The following is a 23,077-nucleotide window of genomic DNA, read 5'->3' as shown; positions in this document are numbered from 1 at the left end:
TGGGAGTGCCACTATTTTAGCAAAACCCTGATGCTCTTGTGTCTCTCCATCTATGTCTGTCTTTCCATGTCTGTCTGGCTCTATATCTCTACCTGAAAAAAGTCCAGAGTGGTGAAATAGCACACATGAAAGACAAAGCAATACCGAAACAAATAAAACAAACAAACAAACAAACAAACAAACAAAAAAGACCGTGCCATTTCCTTGATATTTAATTGATTATTTGCTGTGGTATCACAAGAAACCCCAGAGCCCCCTGGGCCCCTGACTTCCCATGGCGTCTGTGGACTCTGCCTCTCTTCTCTTTGTCTTTACTCAGGGAAAAATCCCTTGTAGTTTAAGGACAGCCCATTCAGCCCATTCTCCTGAACAAGGGACACTGTGGACATGACTGGAGAAGGAAAGACTGATTGGAGAGTCTTGTTAAAATTTCTGCTTGAAGATTCAGGATAATAGTTCATTTAACAAGAATCTTCCCAAAGCAATTCTTCAGTAGTTTTTTTTTTCCCCTAACCAGTAAAAGCCTATATTTGGAGTAAAACAATCCTGCACTGATCTTTACAACAGACAACTGAAGGAAATGAAATTTTCTTTCCTAAGTTGTTGTCCTATTGGGTCAACTCTTTTCTCTATGGTCTTGTTTTTTATTTCTTTTATACAGTACTTGATATTCAGTACAGACCCAGTCCAGACCGTATTCAGCAAAACTGAATATATAGATACATATCAGATAACAGAGTAGTGGTAGAGAATCTCAGATAATGCTCATTTTGGTGGACCAGCAAAATATCTCACTTGATGGAGTTGGATGGTAGTGCAGTGGGTTAAGCGCACTTGGCGCAAAGCACAAGGACCAGCGTAAGGATCCTAGTTTGAGCCCCTGGCTCCCCACCTGTAGGGGAATCGCTTCACAAGCAGTGAAGCAGGTCTGCAGGTGTCTATCTTTCTCTCCCCCTCTCTGTCTTCCCCTCCCCTCTCCATTTCTCTCTGTCCTATATAACAACAACAATAATAACTACAACAACAAAATATCTCATTTGAATAATGCCCTGCTTTGCCATGGGAATGACCCAGATTACATCCGGACTCTGACCGCATCCAAGTAAGCTCTCTGCTGTGACTTTTCCCTTTCTCTCTCTCTCCCTCTCTCCTTTAAATCAATTAGTTTTATTCATTTATTTATTTTGCCACTGGGGTTATCACTGGGACTCAGTGCTTGCATTAGGAATTCACTGCTTCTGGCTGTCATTTTGGTTTCCATTTTATTTTTTAGTACAAAGAGAAATTGAAAGGGGAGGGGAAAGGGGGAGGAGAGATAGACACCTGCAGACCTGCTTCACTGTTTATGAAGCGAACCTCCTGAAGGTGGGAGCAGGGGATCCAGCCCCGTTCTTTACATATGGTGATATGTGCGTTTAACTTGGTGTACGACTGCCCAGCCTCCTCTCTCTCTCTCTTTCTCTCTTTTTCTTTGTTTCTATGTACACACACACACACACACACACACACACACACACACACACAATCAGTAAGAGGGTGTCCAGGTTCATTTTCTCCACTATATACACTTTTGAAATGTATATTTCACAAATGTATGCATATGTACATCTGTCATTAAAGTTCAGGGCTCCAGCAGGCTGGGCTAGCTTCGCGGCAGTAGACCGAGACAACCAGAGACACACGGCTGGGCAGAGAGGCTTTATTCACAAGTGGGCAAACATATGCTCTCCTGTCTTTCTGCTCTGGCAGCAGAGAGAGACCCTTAAACTAATCACCACACAGATCTGCCCTGCATCCCCTCCGTGGGCAAACATGTGCTCTCCTGTCTTTCTGCTCTGGCAGCAGAGAGAGACCCTTAAACTAATCACCACACAGATCTGCCCTGCATCCCCTCCCACGGCCACACCAAGAACTCTGGAACTACGTAGCATAGGGGGCGGGGAGAAAGAGGAGCGGGGAAACTAGCAAGGGCCAAACCAATTCTCTCAGAGGTGGGGGGAAGGAGACCAAACCAATCTGAAACATACCAACATACATCCCTATAATAACTGAGCTTTTCACCATCTTTCTTTGTCTGTAAATAGAATTCTGCTTTATCATTTTTAACATTTTAAAATCATTTTTATGTATTTATTTGATACAGATAAACTGAGAGGGGAGGGCGATAGAGAGGGAGAGAGACAGAGAGAGACACCTGTAGCCCTGTTTCACCACTCATGAAGCTTTCCCCCTTCACGGGGGGAGCAGGGGCTTGAACCCAGGACCTTGACCAGTGTAATGTGTGCACTTAACCAGGTTCACCACCACCTGGATCCCTGCTTTACCTTTTATTTACCATATTTTCTGACTAATGAAATCAATTCCTTGTCTACATGCATTTAGATATTGTTTTATGTGAGGATATAAAAAACGAGTAACTTGATTCTTTGAATTTAAGCACTAACATGAATGCAGAGAGAGAAGCAGAAGTCTTCAGGTTTGCCTGTAAGATACTCGATGGTATGGTTTCTGTTGATGTTATAAGGGGTCTTCTGACTCTGCTATACTTTTTTTTTAAGTTTTTTAGTTACTTATTTATTCCCTTTTGTTGCCCTTGTTGTTTTATTTTGTAGTTATTATTGTCGTCGTTGCTGGATAGGACAGAAAGAAATTGAGAGAGGAGGGAATGACAGAGAGGGGAAGAGAAAGATAGACACCTGCTGACCTGCTTCACCACTTGTGAAGCAATTCCCCAGCCTGGGGCTCAAACCGGGATTCTTACGCCGGTCCTTGCGCTTTGCGCGAGGTGTGCTTAACTCGCTGTGCTACCGCCTGACTCCCTCTGCCATATTTTCATTTAAACCCTCGCTGCTTATAGAGCTACCAAGCTCTGTAAACTCTATAGTATGGCCATTCCTTTAAAAAATTTAGCAATTTAGCATTCGGGACGTTTCATTGAACTGCCTATAGTTACTATTTCCACGACTCCATCACCAACATTTTCAAAGCATTTTCAATTGTAGGCTCTGGCTCTAAATCTATACCACCCAGAAGGATTTCAGCTGGGCTGTCATCCACATTTCACTGGCCATGTCAGCATGGACGACTATATTTTATTTTTATTCATTTATGTGTTTAGACCATAGCACTGCTCAGATCTAGCTAGTGGCTGTAGAAGGGATTGAACCTGAAACACTGCTTGCAGTCTGCACACAACTGTTGCCTATCTCTCCAGTGGAACATGTTTCATATGTAATTTTCTGCCAGCAATACAAGGTGGCACGGGGTCCCCAAGTCCCCTGGCTTCCTGTGACTGCGTGTGTCCGCTCATGGACAAATTCCTTGCAGCTAAAGAATTCAGTTTTCTCTGCAAGGAAGACTTCTCACATGATTGCAGAGAAAGAATGGGGGGAGGAGAGGAAGTATGTCTTTGCAACTGGTGAAATATACAAGTTCCACATGTAAGAACCTATTTTTTTTTCTTTTTGCCTCCAGGTTTATCGCTGGGGCTTGGTGCCTGGAAATCCACTGCTTCCAAAGGACATTTTTCCCTTTTTCCCTTTTTTTTTTTTTTTGCCTTTGTTGTTGTTGGATAGGACAGAGAGAAATCAAGAAAGGAGGGGAAGAAAAGAAAGGGGGAGAGAAGGATAAACACCTGCAGACCTGCTTTGCTGCTTTTGAAGTGATCCCCCCCACCTCCCGTTAGTGGGGAACCAGGGGCTCAAAATGGGATCCTTGCTCTAGTCCTTGCTCTTTGCGCCATGTGCACTTAATCCGCTGTGCTACGGCACCACCCTGAAGACCTACATTTAAGCCCCTTCTCTCCCTCTGCAGAGGGGAAGCTTCACAAGCTGTGGATCAGGCTCTTGGTATCTTTGTCTCTCTCCCACTCTCTCTTCCTCTCTCACTATATTTCTCTCTGTCTCTCTCGTGATTAATAAAAGAGTTGCCAAGCTGGGGAAATGTCCCAATGGTTCTGCAAAAGATTTTCATTCCTGTGGCTCTGAGGTCCCAGGTTCAATCCCCAGGACCACCATAAACCAAAGTTGAACAATGTTCTGGTCTTTTTCTATGTGTCTTCATCTCTGTATATCTCTCTCTTCTCACTAAAATAAAATATTTTTTAAAAAATACACTGGTGGAGGTTGGACTGTATCTCAGCTGGTTAAGCACATGTGGTGCAAAATCCAAGGACTGGCTTAAGGATCCCGGTTTGAGCCCCTGTCTCCCCACCTGCAGGGGAGTGGCTTCACAGGTGGTGAAGCAGGTCTGCAGATGTCTATCTTTCTCTACCCCTCTCTGTCTTCCCTTGCTCTCTCCATTTCTCTCTGTCCTATCCAACAAGAGCGACACCAACAATAACAATAATAATCACAACAAGGCTACAACAAGGACAGAAAAAGGGGAAAAATGCCCCCAGTAGCAATGGATTCATGGTGCAGGCACCTAGCCACAGCAATAACCCTGGAGGAAAAAGATGCACTGGTGTGGTGGATTCATAGTTTAGACACCAAGCCCCAGAGGTAACCCTAGTTCCAAAAATAAAAAGTAAAAATAATCAGAAAGATGAGTCTGGTTGTCTTGGTGAGACATGCATGCATGTATTATATATTTTGAATATTTTGTATTTTGCATCTCTGTCACATATACACACAAGTCCCTGAAATCCTGAATTTTGAAGCAATCTCCCCCTTCTTTGGTTCATCAGAAACTTTAAAATTTGTCAAAAGCATATAGCTTTGAACAACAATTTCTTTTTGAGACCCAACTAATAATAGCTTGTACTTGCAGCAGCAAATTTCCCCAGAAGGATCCCCAAGCACTGAGCAGAATACATACATAGAATTAGCATCACTCACCCAGCGGAGAGAGCCAGGCGGCATTCAATAGCCATTCTTCACCTGCCATGTTCCAGAGCCCAGCGCAGTAGGATTTAAGAGCATGATCAAAGAGTAACTTTTCTCACTGAATCTCTCGGGGAATATAGGGTGACAGTATAATTACCCCAGTTAGAATTTAGCCAGCCACAGAATTAATACTTCCACTACTCTTGGAGGAAACAAAGAGATGGGCAAAGACCCCAAGGTCTTTAATGGCCCCAAAGAGGTCAAGCCCTCTGTTTTATATCTCACCCCAGAGACACATGAGCTATTTCCCCCCTGACCAGGATGCCATCCAAGGCTGTCTCTTCTATTTTTTACCCAGACTGGAGAAAATAGTCATTATTTTAATAGTACATTGCACTTATGTTGCCAAGGCTACCTAGAGACCCCCAAGACCTGGAGCATAGGCAGGTAATCACAGTGAAAAAAAGACAGCTTGGTTTCTCCTACCACGGTCACGGCTAGAGAAATGACTTTGTCTGCAGGAGGGCCTTCCTGTTTGAAGGAAAAAGGCACAGGGGATAAAAAGAAAGTTCTATAAAGATGAAGACTTTGTTTATCCAGTTGGCCTGATGTGAATTTAAAATCTTTGACATTGGCAACCACAGTCTATCATGAGAGTGAAATGCTTTCAAATATTCTCCAAGCCATGCTCCTTCCCCCCCACCCCTCCCACCCTGTAACAGTAGTACTAGAGAGTAGACCAGTTGACCACCCCATGTCAGGGACTCACAAGGTCATGGGGAGCTCTCAAGGTCAGAGAAGATGTGGAGGATATTCTATGCCTCCTCTACCAAGAACGGAAGTTCACTGAACACGGAGAAAGCTTCTCTAGAAATCTCTTTTTCAAGACATTTGAGCAAAGTTAATCAAAAGTTTTTAAGTATTTGCACACCCTTAATTAGCAGCATCTTGGGTACTCCCACCAAGATGCGGGAGGCGCCTATGCCCTCAAGAAAAACAGGCTAGATCTGGCATTTTTCTTCCTTTATACTAGGAAGGTTTGAAGGATAATTTTACAATTAGATAACATTAAGAATGATGAAAGCTAGAGAGCAGAAAGCAGCTAGAATTAATTACTTACTTGAGGGTTTTCTCAGACCTCTTTGGCAGTGTTCGTGCTGATTTTATAATGGCATATTAACCCTTCCTTGGAGTTCAGCTAGAGAGAAGTGTACCATTCAGACCTCAGGGCTCTCTGTTCCTCAACCTCTCCTCCTCATCCTCATTTTCACCCTCATCCTCTTCCTCTTGTCTTCCTCCTCTCTGATTCTGCTCCTTGCCTAGCTGCTTCAGCTCCTCATCATTTTTCTCTCATTAATTGCATTTGTTTGATCATGCAGTTGTCATGAGAGTACATTTTGTAAATATGACTGCATTTAGAAGGCATTGTGGATGTAGTTTCAGCACCTTCTCTCTCTGTAAATCCCTGAGAGCAATTAATATCTGTCTACCCTAGAATAAAGGAGTGAGCATCTGAATAAATAGGTGACCAGTGCACAATTGTCACTAATAACCACTACCCTATACAGCACTTATTACATACACATATATCAAATGTTTTTCTATGTATGTCTATGGGAGTATGAAGAATATGAAGATGTTAAATACATGTTTCTTGCAATAAAAATGGTATATATTAAGAGAGTCATAGATGTAAAAGGAGTAGGTTTATGTATTTGATTCTAGAAAATAATGTCATACTTTATTGAACTAGCATAAAGTTGTACATGATACTGAGAAATGCTTTTCTGAGTATAAATGATTGTATATATTAGAGGTATAGGCTATTGTCTAGAGTAAAACAGGAATAATAATTAGAGATGTGTATTTAAAAAGGTCATTTTTAAAAATATAGAACATCAAGAAGACCAAAAATACCCCAAAATGCCAGAACCATGGTGAAATATCTAGCGTTCTCTTCTCTTGAGACAAAAGTAGCAGTAATCAGGCAGGGCTATGGAGAAGCAGCAGCAGCTGTGTTTCTCTCCTCTCCTCTCCTGAGTCAACTAGGAATACCAAAGGAGACCACCTGGGAACACAATAAGTCAGGACTAGAATGACTTCAGGAACCCACCAAATCACCAGTGAGTACAAACACATGAGGCTTGTGGACAGAGAGGAGCCTAGGGAGAGATGAAGTGGCTGGTAACAGTCCGGCAGTTTACCAGTTGAGACAACACCTCCAGTCTGTTTCACCAACAAGGGATGCTGAAGTTGAGGAGAGGAATCCCTGAGACTCACCAAATGCAACTGTGAGTCTCCATCACTTCTGCCTTCAAAAAGTGGAGCAGAGGCAGGGAGGCCCTGTGCTGAAACCAGGGGACAGAGAACTCACTAGGAAGCTCAGGAGAAGATATATACCTCCATGACTTAGTGGTGGGGTTGTGAAAGTCTCTTTGTATAACCACTGGATTATCTCTGCCCCACCCTGCTTTATCTCTTGGTCAGGAGACAGTAATTAAGCTAATAAGCCTACTTATAGTTTAAAAGCCCTCAGGCTCCCATATTCTATAGGGAAGAAAAAGAACAAAAGAGGCCTTTAAGCCACTGAGATCCAACTCAGGGATTAAAATACTATTAAAACAACTGTCAATTTCCACAACTTGTGAACACTTCAATTACCTTAATTAGACACAAGTCAATCCAGGCAAGAGTGATCAGTAATTTGAAAAGTATGGAGAGAGGGACCTTATAACATAATATAAAATGGCTAAACCAACAAGAAGAAATATTGGAGTAATGAACTAGGACAAGAGTCCAGCTAGAAGCCCTCCAAAGATTTAAGCACAAAATAATGAGGTCAACATCCAGACACTAGTTAAGGAAATAATCACAAGAGTGAGTAAAGAGTTTGAAAGAATTGTCATCAGAAATGCAGAAACAACAAATGAGATTCTGGAAGAAAACACTAATTATTCAAGGTTATTAGAGAGCTGATAGATGAAATAGCTAAGCTAAGAACACAACTAGCTGAACAAGCTAAAACAGTATCAGAACAGGGCAACAAAATAGATGAACTCCAGAAAACAGTAGAGGGGAGAAAGAATAGAATCAATGAGGCTGAAGACAGAATAAGAAAGATTGAGGATGAATTAGAGACAACTAAAAAAGAAGTAAGAGATCTCAAAAAGAGATTAAGAGATACTGAAAACAAAAACAGAGAGCTATGGGATGACTTTAAAAGACATACTATACACATTATTGGCTTACCAGAGGAAGAAAGAGAGGTAGAGGAAGAAAGCATTCTTCAGGACATAATAGCTGAGAACTTCTCTAGTCTAGACAACATCAAAGTCATAAAGGTTCAAGAAACCCAGAGGGTCACAAACAGAATTAACCCTGACTTAAAGATACCAAGACACATCATATTTAAAATTGAAAGGAATAAGGATAAAGAAAGGATCCTTAAGGCTGCAGGAGAAAAGCAAAATCACCTACAGAGGAAAACCCATAAGGTTAGCAGCAGACTTATCCACACAAACACTACAGGCCAGAAGAGAATGGCAAGATATCTATCAAGTGCTCAATGAGAAAGGCTTTCAACCAAGACTGCTATACCCTGATAGACTGTCATTTAGACTAGATGGAAGCATAAAAAACCGTCTCAGACAAGGAACAGTTGAAAGAATCAACTATCACCAAGCCTTCCCTGAAAGAAGTTCTGAAAGTTTTCTATAAACAGTCAGACCACCATAAATAGGCCATATATCTGAACACTCTAAAACTCTACAAAAATGGTGTTAAAATATCTTCAATCTTTGATTTAAATAAATGTCAATGGCCTGAATTCACCTATTAAAAGGCACAGAGTAGGGAGATGGATAAGAAAACATAACCCAACAATATGCTGTCTACAGGAAACCCACCTAACTCAACAAGACAAACAGAGACTCAAAGTGAAAGGATGTAAAAATATCATACAGGCCAATGGCCCACAAAATAGGTCAGGAACAATTATTTTCATATCTGACATGATAGAATTTAAAATAAATACAATGTAAAAAGATAGGAATGGACACTACTTAATGCTCATTGGATCAATCAAGAAGATTTAACAATTATTAATATCTATGCACCCAATGAGAAGCCATCTAAATACATCAAACATCTACTGAAAGAGCTACAGAAATATATTAAGAGTAGCATAGTCATAGTAGGTGACTTCAACACTCCACTCTCTCAACTTGACAGATCATCTAGGCAGAATATCTATAAAGACATGAGGGAGCTAAATGAGGGAGCTAAACTAGAACTATTAAACATTTTCAGAGTCATTCATCCCAAGAAACTTGAAAACTTGAATGCACAGTTTACTCAAGTCCACATGGGTCATTCTAAAGGATAGACCATATTTTAGGCTACAAAGACAGCACCAGCATTTTCAGGAGCATTGAAATCATCCCAAGCATCTTCTCAGTCCACAGTGGAATTAAACTGACACTTGACAATCAACAAAAGATTAGTAATAGTCCAAAAATGTGGGAGTTCAACTGTACACTACTTAACATCTATTGGATCAAAGAGGAAATAAAGGAAGAAATCAAAATATTTAGAGAGTTCAATGAAAATTAAGACACAAACTATCAAAATATTTGGGATACAGCTAAGGCAGTACTGAGAGGGAAGTTCCATACAATCACATATCAGGAAACAAGAAAAAGCACAAATAAACAGCCTGATTGTATATCTTAAAGACCTAGAAGAAGAAGAACAAAGGAACCCTAAAACAACCAGAAAGACAGAAATTACTAGTCAGGGCAGAAATCAATAACATTGAAAATAAGAAAAACATTCAAAAGACCAAAAAAAGTTAATGTTGGTTCTTCGAGAGAGTGAACAAAATTGACAAACCTTTAGCCAGAATCACAAAACAAAAAAGGGAGAAGACCCAAATTAAAGGATCATAAATGAAAGAGGAGCTATCACAACAGACACTGCAGAAGTTCAACATATCATGTGAGGCTTCTATGAACAACTCTATGACACCTAGCTAGAGAACCTGGAAGAAATGGAAAATTTCCTAGACACCTACAAAGTTCACTACTCAAAGAAATTGAAATATACACAAAGAAGTGGAAAGATATTCCATGCTCATGGGTTGGAAGAATTAACATCATCAAAATGAATATACTACCCAGAGTCATATACAAATGCTATCCCCATCAAGATCCCAAACACATTTTTTTTAAGAAAATGAAACAAATGCTACAAATATTTATCTGGAACCAGAAAAGACCTAGAATTGCCAAAACAATGTTGAGAAGAAAGAACAGAACTGGAGGTATCACACTCCCAGATCTCAAATTGCATTATAGGGCCACTGCAATTAAAGCTGCTTGGTACTGGAACATGAATAGACACACTGACCAGTGGAATAGAATTGAGAGCCCAGAAATGAGGCCCCACAACTATGGACATCTAGTCTTTGACAAATGTGCCCAAACTATTAAATAGGGAAAGCAGACTCTCTTCAACAAATGGTGTTGGAAACAATGGGTTGAAACATGCAGAAGAATGAAACTGAATCACTATATTTCACCAAATACAAAAGTAAATTCCAAGTGGATCAAGGACTAGGATGTTAGACCACAAACTATCAGATACTTAAAGGAAAATATTGGCAGAACTCTTTTCTGCATAAATTTTAAAGACATCTTCAATGAAATGAATTCAATTACAAAGAAGACTAAGGCAAGCATAAACCCGTTTGACTACATCAAATTATAAAGCTTCTGTACAGCAAAAGAAACCACTACCCAAACCAAGAGACCCCTCACAGAATGGGAGTAGATCTTTACATGCCATACATCAGACAAGAAGCTAATAACAAAAATATATAAAGAGCTTGCCAAACTCAACAACAAGAAAACAAATAACCCCATCCAAAAATGGGGGAGGACATGCACAGAGTATTCACCACAGAAGAGATCCAAAACATTGAGGAACACATGAAAAAATTCTCCAAGTCTCTGATTGTCAGAGAAATGCATATAAAGACAATAATGAGATGCCACTTCACTCCTGTAAGAATTTCATACATCAGAAAAGTAAAGCAGCAAATGCTGGAGAGCTAAACTACACTAAAACTGATGCTAATGTAAATTGGTCCAACCTCCGTGGAGAACAGTCTGGAGAACTCTCAGAAGGCTAGAAATAGACCTATCCTATGATCTGCAATTCCTCTCCTGGGGATATATCCCTAAGGAGCTCAACACATCCATCCAAAAAGATCTGTGTACACCTATGTTCTTGGCAGCACAATTTGTAATAGCCAAAACCTGGAAGCAACCCAGGTGTCCAACAACAGATGAGTGGCTGAGCAAGGCATGGTATATATATATATATATATATATATATACAGTGGAATACTACTAAGCTATAAAAAATGGTGACTTCATCATTTTCAGCCAATCTTGAATGGACCTTGAAAAATTCATGTTAACTGAAATAAGTCAGAAACAGAAGGATGAGTATGGGATGATCTCACTCTCAGGCAGAAGTTGAAAAACAAGATCAGAAAAGAAAACACAAGTAGAACCTGAACTTGAATTGGCATATTGCACCAAAGTAAAAGACTCTGGGGTGGGGGGAGAGAATACAGGTCCAAGAAGAATGACAGAGGACCTAGTAGGGGTTGTATTGTTATATGGAAAATTGAGAAATATTATGCATGTAGAAACTATTGTATTTACTGTTGAATGTAAAACATTAATTCCTCAATAAATAAATGAGAAAAGTAGCAGTAATCATACATAAATAACAAATGGTAGATAGAGATATGTCATTTGTTATAAATTGAAACTTAAATTAAAAGCTGATGATAGATAATAGAATCATGGACAAGCATTTAAAATTGTCATCAAATGTGTATATAAAATGAACATTAAAACCCAGTTTCCAACCTTAATCATTCAATTCAGCATTGGAATTTCTCTGCCCAAAGTACAATTGTAAACCTGATGAAAACTCACTTACCATTCCATGATCAAAAAGGTCATAGTTATATAGAAGAGATACATTTTCCATGCACCAGAAATCTATGTTTGAAGGATGTGAACAGTGTTATTTCAACAATAATTTTATAAAAGGTGCAAGGACAGTTTTGATGCAATTGTCATTGAGTCATAATAAACACTGAGAATAAGAAGAAAAATACCCCATAATGATCCTGGGTCCTTATTCCCAGAGGGATAAAGAATAGGGAAACTTTCAAGGGAGGGGATGGGGTATGGAGTTCTGGTGGTGGGAACTGTGTGGAAATGTACCCCTCTTATCCTATTGTCTTTTCAATGTTTCCATTTTATAAATAAAAAAAGGAAGTGATCCCATGTATAAGAAGAAATAGTCAAGACTCTAAGAGAGGACAGCATGGACAGACAGTACATCGTTCCTGTTTATTGTAGTACAGATCTCCTTTTCCCAAATCTTAGATAGATAGCATGAGAATATTGATAGCAATTTACATTTGCGAATCTGTCCTACATAAATGACAAAGTAGCCCTTAGTCTCCTCCACAAAGACAAAGATTAAAAAATAAAAAAGGCAGTTTTAGAGCAAAACGTGTAGTTTGCTATGAGAAAGCAGATGCAAGTTTTCAGTCCCCAAGAAGACTTAATTTGTCTACCACATCCTGTAGCAAGTTGGAGATTTTACAGAAGCTGATCTGTTGCTGTGGCAATATCAGCACCACACCCTCTAACAACTGTAAGAATAAGGTGTCAACATAGCATGCTTTCCTGATTCTTTTTCATCTTCTGATGTAAGGAAGAATCCATGGAGTTATTTCAAGTAATTGTCACTTCTTCTTGGGAAAACATCCTCAAGGAATTTCAGTTCCCACATCAGTCTTTTTTGTTTTTTCTTTACTGAAGGAACAGTATGATTATTTTAAGTCTCTAGTCAGGATTTATGTTTCTTCCTTTTTAATGCCCTTCTGGTCATATTTCTTCTGATTATTCATTTCCATAACAATTATTTGACTATCTGCTATGTGCTAAACACTATGCAAATACTAAATATATTGTAATACGTTAAACAGACAAAAATGCTGAGTCATTCAGCTTGTAGTCATAATAAGAAAAAGATAAAAAATACAAGTGCATAAAAACCCTATACATAGAAGTAGTATTAAATCCTAAATAGTATTCTGTGTAAATTGTTATGATGTAAACAGATTGTTAGCCAATGTCGTACTTTAAAAAGGATCATCGAGAGAGTCAAGGGTTAGTATTTAAGTAGAGGCCTGAAAGAATTAAGGGAATAAGTGTTGCAGTAATTGCAGAGAGGAAGCAAGTATAGAGAAGCTGGTGTCAGAATAAATTTAGAATATTAACAGAATTATAATAACACCAACGGAGGCAAGAATGAGGAGTGGTAAGACATGGCATAAGAAGATTTAATTTATAGAGGGTGTGATAATATACAGAAAGGAGGTTGAGTTTTATTTTATGAATGAACCCAAAAAATTATTTGAGGAATTGGATAGCTGATTGAAGAATGTCAAGACCCTGCCTATGTTTGAAAAGTATCAATTGGTCTGCAGAGTACATAATATATAGTAGGAATATTGAAAAGAAAGCCTGAAACAGGAATGATTAAGATATTACTTCTCTGTTCCATGTTAGAGATGATCATGATTTAGACTAGAGTGGTTTTCTTCATAAATTATGTACTGATAGAATTTTGCCTTGAAGGATAGTATGTCAGGATTATATTCCTCTGACTGCAGAAACCTGATTGCAGTGATTTAACCACATAGGGAATTTGATTATTTCCCTATGAAATAATAAATTTGGTGATGTGAAGTGCAGCTACTCAAGAAAGACACACACACACACACACACACACACACACTGAACTTCTTGTCACTTCCAACTCCACTGCCCTCTAGTCTTGCTTTGTGTATTGAAGTATTTTTTTATTTTTTAGTAAGGGATTAATGAATAGATATGTTTGTCTATGCATGTGTATGGTCCCCCAGTTCTGAATAACAGGTACCTGCTACATACTCTCATGCCTTCACAATCAAGGACCCCTCAACCCTTCTCCCACCAGACCCCCTATTTCATTTATCCCCCAGAGTCCCTTGCTTCAGTGAAATATACTGTCCCCAGTCCAAGTGGTACCTTGTGTTCTCCCTTTCTGACTGCCTCCCAAAATCCACCTACAAAGGGAGTCATCCCATACTCATCCCTCTCTTTCTGATATATCACACTCTATACTTTTCTTTCAGTTTCCAGTGACAGTGAGGTGAAGATGGAGATTCTAGAGCTCTGTTCTGATGTCTAGGTCTTTTAATAGCTGGCCTTGCCTCACCAACATTGGTCATACCATTGTCCTTTTTGCCCTTCCTTTTCCTGTGTTGTCTAGACTTTATTTATTTATTCATGAGAAAGACAGGAAGATAGAAAGAAAAACCAGATGCCACTCTGGTATATGTGCTGCCAGGGATTAAACTGGAGACCCTATGCTTGAGAATCCAGTGCTTTATCCACTGTGCTGCTTCCTGGACCACTCTTACATATTTCAAGTCTTGCTCTTATCCTCTTGGTGGAAAAAAAACCAAAAAACATCAGCTTCCCTCCAGGCATGACAACCACATTCCAGGTAGACAGAAGGAGACTGCGATTTAAGCACACATGGAGCAAAATGCAAGGATCTGCATAAAGATCCCTGTTGGAGCCCCTGGCTCCCCACATGTATGGAAGTCGCTTCACAGGTGGTGAGGCAGGACTGCAGGTGCCTATCTTTCTCTCCCCGTGTCTGTCTTCCCCTCCACTTTCAATTTGTCTCTGTTCTATCTAACAATGACAACATCAATAACAACAATAATAACTATAACAACAATAAAAACAACAAGGGCAACAAAAGGGAAATATATATATAAATTAAAAAAAAAAAGGAAATGAGTGGAAACAGCAGTGTTGATCAACTAGGAAGCAGGGAGCCATGCTTATAATAGTATGAAAACAATTTTCACAGGTATACCTTGAAAACAGTTGCACCTAGTCTGTAGGGAAATTGTGAGGATGTGGTTGAGCTTGGCAGGGCTTGATTTGAGGGGACATCCATCCTGTAAGTCTCTCTTTCTACTGAGAGGTCAAGTGAGGAGGGACACAACCCCCCAAGGTTTGCCTAGTCTTATCAGACTCCCTGCCTCACAAAGCACCCTGCATTCCTGATACTATGTTTGCTCCTTTATTATCTACATAATCATATATATATATATTTTGCCTGAAAGATCCCCACCTATTCCATTCCTTTAATATATCTTCTTTCTACCCTCAAGACCCTCCCTGCCTGCAGGGTATTATTAATCCTACCAGTTAAAACCTTCACAACAATTGCTAAGGATGTTTCTACCTTTCCCAGCCCCTTTGCCTTTCTCTGCCCCTTTCCAAACCATGTCAAGCCATTTCCATTTCCAACTTGCCACTTCCGGGTCAGACCTTTAAAAAGCCTTGGCACTCTGATCAAAAAAGAATTGAATCAGGAGTTGGGCCATAGCGCAGCGGGTTAAGTGCATGTGGCACAAAGCACAAGGACCAGCATAAGGATCCTAGTTTGAGCCCCCGGCACCCCACCTGCAAGGGAGTCACTTTGCAGGTGGTGAAGCAGGTGTGCAGTTGTCTATCTTTCCCCGTCTCTGTCTTCCCCTCCTCTCTCCATTTCTCTCCATCCCATCCAACAATGGCAATATCAGCAACAATAACTACAACAACAATAAAAACAACAAGGGCAACAAAAAGGAAATAAATTAATTAATTTTAAAAAAAGAATTGAATCGCCTCGCCACCACCAGCTCTGTTCCTGGGTCATCTCTCTCACATCGCTGTTTGAGTAGCTGCCTAAGCTGGCTCCAGTTGCGATCTCTCCAGCCCAGAGAGTACAGGCCGAGAAGAGGCACCCCACACTAGCCCAGCACTAGTCCATTGATCTGAAGTGCGTTACATACCAGCCTATAGACATACAACTCTAAAGAATGGAATAATTTTAATGTGGTACACTTTCTAACAGAGCAAAAGCTGAATCTATATTGATAAGAAAAATGAGAGTTATCAATTTCTGGTAAGAAACCAAAAGAGTTTACCAATGGATGAGAAGATTTTATGCAGGTGAGGATGGAATGGAAGGTGGATGGTTCCAGAGCAAGGTGGGACAGAGAGAACAGCTGAAAGTTTAAAAACAAAAATCATGTTAATAAAAAATAAATATGAGATAAAGCAATGTCTGTTATTTGGGTGACTCAGTTCTATGGGGTAGGAAATTTTTAGATAAATATAAACAATTGGTTGATATTTGACAAAGGGAGTGTTAAAAATATTGGACTTGATGCAATAGGTAAACAGCACTGTATTACAGAAAAAATAAGGGGAAATCAGTAGATTGTTTGCATAGCAATCCTCAAGGGATTAGTTAATGTACACTGTGATAGTTTGTGCCAACTTCTTAGCCCAGTTCCTGGAGCAGAAAAATAAATACTAGTGTGTTTTATGACACACCAGTAAAGAAGGATCACAGATAGGGCGCCTATGCAAAGGAGACTTTTGCAGGATTTAACAGTGAGAAAAACAGAAGTAGAAGCAGATTAAGTCAAAGGGAAGGTTGATTACTTTACAGTGAATTTCTCTGAACCATTGGAATTTTTTAATGTATCTGTTTAGCATATATTAGAAATGAAGAAGAAGGAGGAGAAGAATAAAAAGAAGAAGAAGAAGAAGAAGAAGAAGAAGAAGAAGACGAAGAAGAAGAAGAAGAAGGAAAATAATAAGACATAAAAAAATCAAGAGATATTTACTTTAATGGTATGAAAACAGTAACTCAAAAGGATAGGTGCACCATTATAAATATAGCTCTTCTAACCAAAATATGGAAACAACTGAAATGCCCAAGCAAACATGACTGGATAAAGAAGTTACAAGATTGGGTTGAGTTGTGGTGCACAGAGCAGTGTGCATGTCACCATGTGCAGGGGCCCAGGTTCAAGTTCCCAGGCCCTGACTGCAGGATGGGCACTTCACTAGTGGAGGAGCAGTACTGTAGGACTCCATTTCTCTGTCTCTCTAACCCTTCCTACCCCTATATCACCCTCTCTATAATGCTATGTTGAAGAAAATAGGAAAAACGAACAAAAGATACTGAGATCAGTGGTTCCAACATGCAGACACTATTATAATCCTGGTGGCAAACATAAATAAACTATGCTATTTATATATGTAGAAGAGTAGAGTGTATTTTTTGGAACAAAATGGATGGATATGGAGGTGATTATGATTAGTGCAATAGATCAAGGACAAATACCAGACAGTTTGCCTCACATATGGAGTATAGTTGAATGAAATAAACTTGTGAAAAAAAAATCACATTAAGCAAACTATCTCAGACTTCTTTGTGAGAGCTACAGTGGTTATGATTGGTGGGGTAGAGGGGGACAGAGGGCTTTGGTGGATGGGTGTGGACTGACTGGCACACACCAAGTATGCATGTGAAGTCACACCCCTGAAATCTTACAATTTTGTAAGACACTGTTAAGTTACAACCAGCCATTGTTTAAGTGTGCCCGCTCTCATCCATGCAATGGAGAAACACTACTGTCAGAATGGCAGAAGATTTCATCAGTACATAACTCTGTTCTGCTCTAAGCAGAAGCAAATCCAATCCAATCCACATCAAAATGTTCAGTATTCTGTGTTTGAACTCCTTACACTGAGGAGCTAGTTAACAGCTATTGTTGTTAACATTATTATTGTTATAAAACTCAAAACACTGTAAGATAGTCTCTTATTCAAACTGAGAGTTGGATAATTAATAAGAAAATCTTGGACAAATTGCCTGAACATAGGGTAGGTCAATTTCTTTCTTTCTTTTTTTAAAAGAATTTATATATTTATTTATTTATTTATGAGAAAGATAGGAGAAGAGAGAGAAAGAACCAGACATGACTCTGCTACATGTGCTTCTGGGGATTGAACTTGGGACCTCATGCTTGAGAGTCCAATGCTTTATCCACCACGCCACCTCTGAGACCACCGTAGGTCAATTTCTATCTTTCTGAGAGTTCTCCAGACTATTCTTCACAGGAAAACAGCCACAAATCAAACACACTCATCCAAAAAGACCTGTGTACACCTATATTCACTACAACACAATTTGTAATACTCAAAAATTGGAATAAAAAATCTAGATGTCCAATAACTGATGGTGGCTAAGAAAGTTGTGGTATAGATACACAATGGATTACTACTTAACTAATAAGAGTGATGAAGTCACCTTCTTCACCTCATCTTGGATGGAGCTTGAAGGAATCCTCTGAAATGAGATCAGCCAGAAAGAGAAGGGTGATTATGGGATTATCTCACTCATGGACAGAAGTTGAGAAATTATAACAGAAGAGGACACACAAAGCAGAACTTGATGTATTGCACCAAAGTAAAGGACTCTGGTGGGGTGGGGGTGCTTTCAGGCCCTGATCCAAGATGATGGAGGAGGACCTAGGATGGGGAGGAGAGTGTTTTTCAGACAACTGAGAAATTTTACAAATATATCAACAATCATATGCACTGTAAACCATTAATAACTCAATAAAAATATTAGCCATGAAAAAAAAATCTTGGACAGGGCTGAAAGAGGTAAAAAGTCTGAAGGAAAAGAAAAAACAAACAAACAATTTTTGTCCTAGTACTAGAAGTTACTGGTGGTACCAAGGTGACTTGGGTGGCCTTATCCTCCACTCAAAACTCAAATAATGATGGGATTACTTTTAAGTTTGACATAAAAATGACAAGCAAGGGGTTGTCAAAAATGGGAGATGAAATTTGGAGCACAGGCACAAAGGGGGAGTGACCATAATTCATGGGGCAGAGATACATCAGATGGTAGATCAGAATGGTTGGGTTTGTGTTATCCACATCTCCCATGAGACCCCTGGAATTAGCTGTGAGCAGACCCTGCTGGAATGTCCCCAAACATGTCTTCTCTCTGGCTAGACCCAGCAGGACCAGCTCATTCCTTTCTTTCAATCTCTCTCTCTCTCTTCTCTCTCTCTCTTCCTACCTCTTCCTTTCCTCCCTCTACCATCCCTCAAGTTAAAGTGCAGAAGCAATATTCTCTGACAAATTTTAGGTTCTTGGGGAAAACAATACCTTCTCTACCCATTGTCTCAAGAGTCTAGCAGGCATATAAGAAAATGGAATTCTTCAATGTAAATTCAGATGATATTTTTTTTATGGTTAGCAAGGCAGAGAAATGGACCCTTTTAACTATTCACCTGGGTCCCCTCCAAACTTTACAGAAGACAAGTGCAAGTGATCTCATGACTTCAGAGAGTGGCAGGGCAAATTTGCTTCAATCCACTAAAACAGACCCATGTTAGGGGGGGTCTAGATTTAAAATGTCATTTTATGGCTTTATGGTCAGGCCATAAAACAAAACAGGTTTATAGTATACATAAAATTCAGCTATCCTGAAAGCGTGGTCACAAATGTATTATTTTTTTTTTCCTTTTTTAATCTTGGCTACTAGTCTTCCTGGGCCCATGTCCCTAGTCTGAAAGGAAATTTTATCAAACTTTTACCTCCTGAGGAAAGAAAAAAAAATCGAAGGGGCCTGGTGGTGGTGGTACCCCAGGTTAAATGCATATAGTACAAAGAGCAAGGACCCACGCAAGGATCCAGGTTCAAGCCCCCAGCTTCCCACCTCCCCACCTGTGGAGGGGGGGAGGCTGTTTCAGAAGCAGTGAAGTAAATCTGCAGATCTCTATCTTTCTCTCTCCCTTTCTATCTTCCCTTCTCTCTCAATCTCTTTCTGCCCTAACAGTAAAAAAAAAAGGAAAAAGGAAAAAATGCATTTAGAAGTAGTGGATCTATAGTGTTGGCACCAAGCCCCAGCAATAACCCTGGAGAGATAAAAAAAAAAAAAAAAAAAAGTCTGTGTGCAGACTTGTACATGCGTTTCTCTCTCTCTCTCTCTCTCTCTCTCTGTATGTGTCTAGGCAATACCTACCTAAGAGGAAGAGCTTCCCACTCAGATCGCTACACAAGGAACGTGTGTAGCTGCAAGCCATTCCTTCTGCAAATCTAAGAAGCAAAGCTGCCACCAGCTGCCCCTCCATTCACATGGATCCGTGTTTGCTGAACTAATTGAATTTTCCTTTCCATCTCCTCTCGGGGCTGGCAGACAGCAGTGGCACGGGCAGTGCTGGAGTTCCATGTATGAATTGGCTGCCAGGCCTGCCGCAGTCAACTCCTTCTTGAACTCTCTGTGTGCTAGTTCAGAGAGCACTGTTCTGCCATCATCTCACCAAGGCACTTCCAAATGGCTGGTTATAATTGGGTTCAGAGGAGTTCAAAGCCATGCTCCAGCATCCTTGTATCAAAGCTCATTGAACAACAGGGGAACGGAGTGCTGAAATGCAAGCATGGGGTGAGGAGAGTTATTAGTGGAATACATTCAAATCTGTCACGCTAGAATCCTGGTACACAACTGGGTTTTGGTTCAGCTTTTTAAGAGTTCAGGTGTGGTTCCCAGGAGATGGCTCTAGTAATCGCTGTAAAAAATATCTCAGCTGTACTAATGCACTTTCCTTGTTTCATAGCTAATCCTTGAGAGACTAATTTACATTTTTTTAAATGTCAAGGCTTTCTCTAGAGATTGTTCATTCATTATATTTATTTTCTTGGACATGATTTTAACAAACTTGCCCCAGAAGAGCATGTGGTTATTAACGTTACTGAGCAGTTGTTCCAGAGAGAGTTGAAAGCAAATGGTCTAAGGGAAAGGATTGGGCTACAATGACTCCGGTGTATTTCTCTGCCCCCAAATTCATTTCATTGATTTGTCATTCACAGGCCAAGAACAAGAAAAGGGAGAGGGAAAAACCTTCCATCGTTCAGTAGGTTGGTTATTTCCAACCACTACTAAAAATACTCAGTGCTATCACATTCGACTTTTAGTGGCTTGTACTTTGAGATGGCCATTTTGGAAACCATATTCAAAGAAAAATGCTGAGAGATATGGGGAGGGGAGAAAGGGAAAATTGAGTTATTTGGATGCATGATAACCCTCATCTTATTAGAACTATGTCCTCAGGGGCCAGGCAGTGGAGTACCAAGTTAAACACACATAGTGAAAAGCGTAGGAGCCTGGTTTGAGTCCCCAGCTCCCCACCTGCAGGGAGGTCGCTTAGAAATCAGTGGAGCAGGTCACTGATTTCATTAGAAATCAGTGGAGCAGGTCATGTCTATCTTTCTCTCTCCCTTTCTGTCTCCCCCTTCAATTTCTTTCTGTCCTATCCAACAAAAATAAATGGCCTCCAAGAGCAGTGGATTCAGAGTACAGGCACTAAGCCCTGGTGTTAACCCTGGAGACAAAATAAAAATACATATATAGACTAAGCCAGGTGGTGGCATACTCGGTTAAGCACACACATTACAGTCCACAAAAGGATGCAGGTTCAAGCCCCCAGTGCCCCACCTGCAGGGGAAAGCTGCACAGGTGGTCTGCACGTGTGTCTTTCTCTCTGTTTCTCCCTTTCTACCTCCCCCTCCCCTATAAATTTGTCTCTGTCTTTATCAAATAATAAATAAATAAAAACACTTCCTGAATTCAGTGTTAGTAATGTTTCCAGCTATTGTCATGGGGAACTTCAAATGCACCAACAAGTATAGTGACCATCTCCCATATTCAAATATCCTAAAATTAAAAAATATTCTTAGTGTGACCTGAACAATTTTCCTGTTCACCTTTTACTCTGTTGGTGGAGATGTAAACTGGCCCACCTCCTATGGAAAACAGTATAGAGATGTTTCCAAATAGAAAGAAAAATTAAAAATATACTATATAATCCAAACTTCACCACCACCCCCCAATTTAGGTTACTTATTCAAAGAACTCAGAATCACTTCAGCTAAGTGATTTATCATTTTGGTATTATACACACCTGTGTTCATCACAATCCTATATGTAAGAGGCCAGATATGAAAATAAGAAAAGTGGGAGTTGGGCAGTAGCGCAGCGGGTTAAGCACACCGGCACAAAGAGCAAGGACCGGCGTAAGGATCCCAGTGCCAGCCCCCGGCTCTCCATCTGCAGGGGAGTCGCTTCACAGGTGGTGAGATAGGTCTGCAGGTGTCTGTCTTTCTCTTCCCCTCTCTGTCTTCCCCTCCTCTCTCCATTTCTTTCTTTCTTATCTAACAATGATGATGTCAGTAATAATAACTACAACAACAATAAAAAAACAAGGGCAACAAAAGGGAAAATAAATATAAAAATTTTTAAAAAATAAAATATCAAAAGTAACTAATAACAAGCACAGGATGGAATATTCGACTACAAGGAAAGATGTTTCTTGCTTTATCCACTGTGCCGCCTCTCAGACCACCATTCTATCTTTCTTTAGCTCTATTTCTTCTCCCTCACTCTTTCTCTCCCTCCTGTCCCCTCCTTCCTTCTCCTTTCTTCCTTTCTTTCTTTTCTTTTTTCTTTCTTTTTCTTCCTTCCTTCCTTTCAACCTTTATTCCTTTCTTTCTCTCTTCCTTTCTAACTTTATTTTCCTTTCTTTCTTTCTCTCTCCCTTTCTTTCTCTTTCTTTCTTTCTTTCTTTCTTTCTTTTCTTTCTGCCAGGCTCTGGCTATGATGATGCTGGAGATTGAAGGTGGGACCTCAGAAACCTGGACATGAGACTCTGTTTCATAACATTATCTTTCCAGCTCTTTTTTTGTTTACATATATATCCTATAGGTGAGTGAGACCACTTAGTATTGTTTCTTCTCTTTCTGGATTATTTAACCTAGTATGACCTTACCCTCAGTTTTCTTCTACATTGTGGCCAAAAGCAAGATCATGTATGGTCCACACATAACAATGTTTGAGGGCCCAAGTTCAAATTCATAACCACTACATGGGAAGATCATAAAAAGAGTAAGTTTCATGGGGCTGGGTAGCGGTGCACCTAGTTGAGTGTGGGACTAAGTTACCATGCATATTTTAAGATACATTTATTTAGATGTTTATTAATGAGAAGGAGAAGAGGGGAGAGAGAGAGAAAGAGTGTGTGTGATGGGACAGCATTCAGTCATATGTGGTGCTAGAAAAACTTGGAACCTCATATATATAAGCCCTGAGCTCTACCATTTTCTGGTTACAATTATATGAATTCTATAGGCAAAGAAGATGCCCCAGATTCACTATCATGTTTCTTCAGAATCTGCAGATTC

Source organism: Erinaceus europaeus, chromosome 13 (genome assembly GCF_950295315.1).
Source record: "Erinaceus europaeus chromosome 13, mEriEur2.1, whole genome shotgun sequence".
NCBI classification, from domain to species: domain Eukaryota; kingdom Metazoa; phylum Chordata; class Mammalia; order Eulipotyphla; family Erinaceidae; genus Erinaceus; species Erinaceus europaeus.
The sequence above is the reverse complement of the archived record's forward strand: the minus strand, read 5'-3'. Positions refer to the sequence as shown.